General features: G+C 58.4%; 1 long non-coding RNA gene across 2 annotated transcripts; it reads right to left on the minus strand.

The window, feature by feature from the left end:
• Positions 1-1,867: 1,867 nt before the first annotated feature.
• Positions 1,868-4,797, minus strand: LOC119505451. 2 transcript variants are annotated; one of them, XR_005210744.1, is made up of 5 exons: positions 4,616-4,797; positions 4,361-4,419; positions 3,938-4,182; positions 3,561-3,662; positions 1,868-2,026 (listed from the first exon to the last, which is right to left on the minus strand). It is a non-coding gene; the product is annotated as an uncharacterized LOC119505451 (long non-coding RNA). The 2 variants fall into 2 exon arrangements; XR_005210743.1 differs by lacking the exon at positions 1,868-2,026 and adding an exon at positions 2,499-2,964.
• Between the last annotated feature and the right edge of the window lie 974 nt (positions 4,798-5,771).

Raw genomic sequence — 5,771 nt, forward strand, 5'->3', positions numbered from 1 at the left:
CCCGGGATGGTGCCGTGTCAAGGTCAGTTTCTCCCCCAGGTGTTGTCATCCTACCCACCCAACCCCAGGAGGCCTCCTGGACAGAGGTCCACCAGACGGCTCTTCTGAGGCTCCTCTTTGCTCCTGGCCCCACACCAGCCCTGGGGGCTCCCCCTGGGTGTCCCGTGTTTGCCTCAGGCTCACAGGCACCTTGCCAAGATCTCCTCACCCTCTGCCTTGGCCTCCAATGACCCTCCAGCTGTGCATGGAAAAGGGGGGAATAACACAGATCCCGAGAGGCCAGAATGGTCTTCAGAGGAAGCCCACCTGGGCCGTGAGGCTGGCAGTGCCCAGGGCTGCAACAGGTGCCCACCAGTTGGTCCTTCCAGCTTCCCACCAAGCATGACATGGCCCTGGGGGGAGGAGGGGGCAGAAGATCAGAGGCCTGGGCTTCCCTCCCATCGTCCCCTCCAATAACATCCCTGCCCGTGGGTTTGCAGGGCCCCGATGTCAGCCCCTGCCTGTCCTGAGGCCCCCACCCCACGCACATCAGCTCACTGGGAGTCCTGGCAGTGGCCAAATGGTCATCAATAGGGGACTGATGAGGAGGTTCAGTCACAGGGAGCTCATGGTTAATCATCCGAACAAGTCTCCCCTTCTTCAGGGACCCCTGACCCATATCTGTCTGCCTTTTCCCCTTCTCCATCCCCACAAGCATCTGGGCTCCAGGAGGGGAGGGTGGGCCATGTCGGCTCTGCTCGTTGCCCTGCGCTAACAGGAGTAGGTGCTCCCCAAATACCTGGTGCATGGGGGCCTCCCAGCCCTGCCTTCCCAGGGCCCTCACTGCACCTCAACCTGAAGCTCGTGCACCAAGCGCTGCCTTAACTCTCTGAGCCCGTGGGGTCTCATCCCTCTGACACTGTCCTCCTGGCTCCAGGGGCTCAGCCTGGCCCCCCAAGCCTGCAGCTCAGCACCCACGACTGAGGATCCAGGCAGATGGGGGAGCAGGATGCTCACCCCCTCCCCCACCTGGGATCATGGATTTGGGGGTGGAGGCGAGAAGAGGGGAAGAGAAATCCCCATGGGGTGACAGAGGTAAGGGAGGATTCGTCAGCTACGGGGGACCCAGGTTTGTGACCTGCTCCTCCGACCTAATGCCCCCCACCCCACTTTTCCCACTCGACTCTGGAGGAAGGAGCCCCTCGTTCTTCACCCGGAGTCCATGCGTCGGCCACACACGCGGGAGAACTGACAGACACTTCTATCCACAGAGGGGCCTAGAGGACGTCACCTCTGACCTGCTGTGCTCCCTCCCTGCCCCTGAGGTCTGGGGTCGCTGTCTGACACCCCAGTGGAAAGGAAGCCCAGGAGGATGGGGTATTTTCCTGCTTTATTCCTCGAATTACGCTAAATTTAGAAAAGTCCTGTACATAGTAGACATGCAAGAGCTATTTGTTGACTGAGCCCCATCAGCACCTCCCTCGATGTAAGAGTGGGTTTGTGGCACATCTCCCGGGACCCATCGATCTCTGCTCTGACTACACCTCTGAAGGGATCCTCCAGGATGGAATCCACAACCATCTTTACCAAAGGGAACATGGGTGAGTCCAGGGCCACTGGCAGGTGAGGGGGAGAGGAAAGGTTTAAGTGTGACCAAGCCCAGCACCTCCAGCTGCTCGTCATACAGGGCCAGGCCTGGGCGAGCCCTTCCCATGGCCCGTCCCCTTCAGTCCTCACAGTAACCCTGTGACATGTGTCCCCTCACCCCACCCCTCGGATGAGCCCCCTGAGGCTCAGACAGGTGAAGGGACATCCTAAGACCCACAGTGCGTGCTGGCTGAATCGGGGTGAAGAGGGGCAGCGCACTGACCTGGTGACCAGCTGAACCATTATTTGGTAGATGACAAAATTCCATTCCCCAGGGGGTGGAGGTGCACTCCCAAGCCAGGTGGGTGGCACCAGGCACTGGCCTGGATCTTTTCTCCTGCCGGCCCTGAGGATGGTCTGCACCAGACTGGTGTCCTCCACGTCCCGTCTCATTATCACACTGGGTGGGAGAAGAAGGGATCAGTGGTCAGCAGCTCAACCAGGACCACCAGGAGGTTGGAGGCAGGAGCTCTGACCTGGAAATCCCAAATCCTCAGGGACTGTGACAGTAGATGGGACATGGGTGCCCCCAGCAGAAAATAGTTTTTTCTGATGCAAATCTAGGTGCAGTGATGCAAAACATCAGTGTCTTTGATCATTTTATCAGCTGAGAAATAACGGGATAACACAAGAGCCTGTCATAAAAGCAATATCCCCTGAATCCTCACCAAACCATCCCATTCAAGAGGGGAGAAAACAAATGCTTGATGAGGACATGTGGCTGCTGGAAGACGCGGGTCACTCCCAGAACCTCTAACCTCCTGCTGCGAGACGTCCCCTCTGTGCTGCCTGAGGCTGCTTTGTCCACCCTGGGTGGTGACAGTGCAGAGGGGACCCAACTTCAGAACCTGCATTTAATTTCAAAGCCCCACACTTCCTCCTCTTTCCTTTACATTGAAGGGAGTTTTGAGAACCTGAGGCTCAGGTGATCCCAGATGCCGCAGAAGTGCAAATGCCTGGAGATTCCAGGGCGGGTGAGAGTCCTTGCAAATTCTCGGTATATGAGCTGTCGTTGCAGGGAAGAAAATTTATAAATGGTCTTAAATTTATTGAATGTTAGGTCAACTTCTCACTGGGAGATTGCAATTTTCACTTTATTTGCCTTTCTCACATTGGCAGGACAAAAGGTTCACAGTCTGATCATATGCAGAGTTGTCAAATGGCAGGGAACTGCCACTCATCACTTGCTTGGGATCCTTGGCTGTTTCAAGCAACCTGGCCCCAGCAGTTCAAGCTTTCAACACGCATCCCCTGCGGCCTGACAGTCCCTTCCCGGGGGTCTCTCCTGGGTGGGTGGGAACATCAGGATGTTCAGGGGACGTGATGTTCCCTGCAGCCCTGTGGAAAGGGTGACAGGGAGGAGTCACGTCAAGGCCCGAGGGACTGAGAGCCTGAACCTCTGAGGGCCCGGCCTCCCATCGGGAACACGACAGCCCTGTCGCCTGACCTGGAGGGTCACGGTGAGCCCCGTGAGATGGCAAGTTGCAGAGACACACGTATTAGAGGATGTAATGTGTTATAGGAGAACCACTCCCACCCCTATTTAGGTAAAAACACACCTGGAAGCCTGAGGATGGGAAAAGACGGAGAAGGTGTGGAGGGACACTCTGCAGACAGCAGGGGGACCCCTGGACACAGGGAGCACCTGGGGGCAGGTAGATCAAACCACCAAGGCAACAAAACTGCCATGGACTCATCGGAGTTGGGATCACTGTAGAAGTCTCTTTTCCGATAGTCCAGCAAACACTGCACCTGCTCAAGCCTCGGGCTGGGTGGGGGGTGGGGGGCGGCGTCCGGATCCCTCTGGGAGTGGGAGTGTGGATCACACAGGGAATCCCTGGGAAGGAGCCTGTGGTGCTGCAGGGCAGTGTCTGGGTCCCAGAGCCCCCTGCCTGTCCCGGGAACAGGGTGTGGCCCCTCTGCTCCCATCTCACCTCCAGCCTGCTCTGGACCCTCTTGGTGGTGTGGCCCACTGGTCAGGGATGGGATGTAGAAGTCCCCGTCATCCAGCCCTGTGCTGGGCTCCTTGTGGAGCTCTGTGAAGACAAGACCATGAGCTGGGCTGGGGGGAAGCAGGGGATGGCTCCACGGCTCTGCATCAACACCTGGGCAGGTGGGCGCCACCCCCAGCTCCCCCCTTCCCGCCCTGCCAGCCGTGACCTGGATGGGAAATGACGAGCCCCCCAGGGGTCCACCCTGACCCCCTGCCCCTGCCCCTCCCCTGAGACCCCCACCCTGGGGTGCTGGGGCTCTCCAGGCAGGATCACTGGGTCGGCCTGGCCCGCCTCCCGCATCCGGGGCCCTGAGTTACCTTTGGCTTCCTCTGGCTAAAAGGCCAGATCCCACCAGGGCAAGGCTGAGCCAGCGCCTGCAGCGGCGGATGAGGCCCTCACCACGGGCTTTCTTGGGTCTCCAACCTCGGGACACAGGGAGACAAGCAAACATCCTGTCCTGTCCAGGGTCCGTGCCCGAGTGAGCTGTGGGGGGCCGTCTCTAGAACGTGGGTGCCCGCTTACTGGGGTTCCATGTTTTCTTGCACTCTGTCTCCAACTAGGGCTGGAGGGGAGGAGGAGGGCAGGCTGATCCACGGTTCGGTGTGGGTGAGATGGGAGGATCGGTCAGCTCTGCGGGACTCAGGGTTGTGACCTGCTCCTCACATGTACCACCCCCACCCCCACTTCCCACTCGACCGAGGAGAAAGGAGCCCCTCGTTCTTCACCCAGAGTCCACTCACATGCTCAGCAGGTCCAGTGTCAGCCACACTCTTCAGTGAGCAGAAAGCCACGTCCACGCCTAGAGGGGCCATGAGGTCATCACAGCTGACGCTCTTCCCACGGCCTGAACCTTCAGTCCTCACAGTAACCCTGTGGCGTGTGTCCCCTCACCCCACCCATTGGAGGAGCCCCCTGAGGCTCAGACAGGTGAAGGGACATCCCAAGACTGAGAATGAGGATGGCTGAATCGGGGTGCAGAGGGGCAGCGCACTGACCTGCTGACCAGCTGAACCATCGCCCGCTGGAGGGTGGAGGGGCACTCGCTAGCCAGGTGGGTGGGCACCAGGCCAGTGTCCTCCACGTCCCCAGCCGTCTCGGTCTCACACTAGGGGGGAGAAGGAGGGATCAGGGGTCAGTGGCTCCACCAGGAGGTTCGAGGCAGGAGCTCTGACCCGGGAATCCCAAGTCCTCAGGGACTGTGGCAGGAGGGAGGACACGGGTGTCTCTAAAAGAAGAAAGTCTCAGCTTATGAGAAGAAATTGTGGTGGGGCAATGATTTAAATGTTAGTACCCGAATAATAATCGCACCTCCCTTACAAATAGCCTGTAATAAGAGCGTTATCCCCTGAGTCCTCACAGAATCACCCCATTCTAGAGAAGAGAAAACAAAGGCTTAGAGAGAGCCTGTGGCTGCTGGGACACGGGTCACACCCAGGACCATCCCACGCTCTGGCTGTGAGATGTTCCCCGTGTGCGGCCTGAGGCTGGGTCCGGCCCTGGCGCGGAGGGGATTCTCCAGAAACCTTCTCCCCCTGGTCAGCAACAGTACATGGGGAGTCCCTCCCTGCTCCCGCATTTGATTTCAAAGCCCTACACTTTCTCTTCTCTCTTTTATATTAAGGGACTTGTGAGAACCTGGGGCTCCAGTGATCCCAGATCCTGTCAAGGGGCAAATGCCTGGAGATTCCAGGGTGGGAGAAAGTCCCTGGACATCAAAGGACATAAGCTGATTCTCAGAGAAGAGAAATTCTGTATGGCCTTTAACCAATTGAAATGTGGATCAATTTCCCAGTGAGGCAATTGCGTATTAAAACAACAATGAGATCTTATTGGCCTCGCTGACACCAGAGGGACAGAAGTTAGCAGGCAGGTCATACACACGGACAGCGGATGGCAGGAAGCAGCCACGTCTTCACCTGCTTTGGGACCCTCGGCTGCTTCAGGTAACCTGGCCCCAGCCGTTCAAGCTTTCAACACGCATCCCCTGCGGCCTGACCGTCCCTTCCCGGGGGTCTCTCCTGGGTGGGCGGGAACATCAGGATGTTCAGGGGACGTGATGTTCCCTGCAGCCCTGTGGAAAGGGCGACAGGAAGGAGTCACGTCAAGGCCCGAGGGACTGAGAGCCTGAACCTCTGAGGGCCCGGCCTCCCC

The sequence above is a fragment of the Choloepus didactylus genome, chromosome 10 (assembly GCF_015220235.1).
Source record: "Choloepus didactylus isolate mChoDid1 chromosome 10, mChoDid1.pri, whole genome shotgun sequence".
Classification (NCBI taxonomy): Eukaryota; Metazoa; Chordata; class Mammalia; order Pilosa; family Megalonychidae; genus Choloepus; species Choloepus didactylus.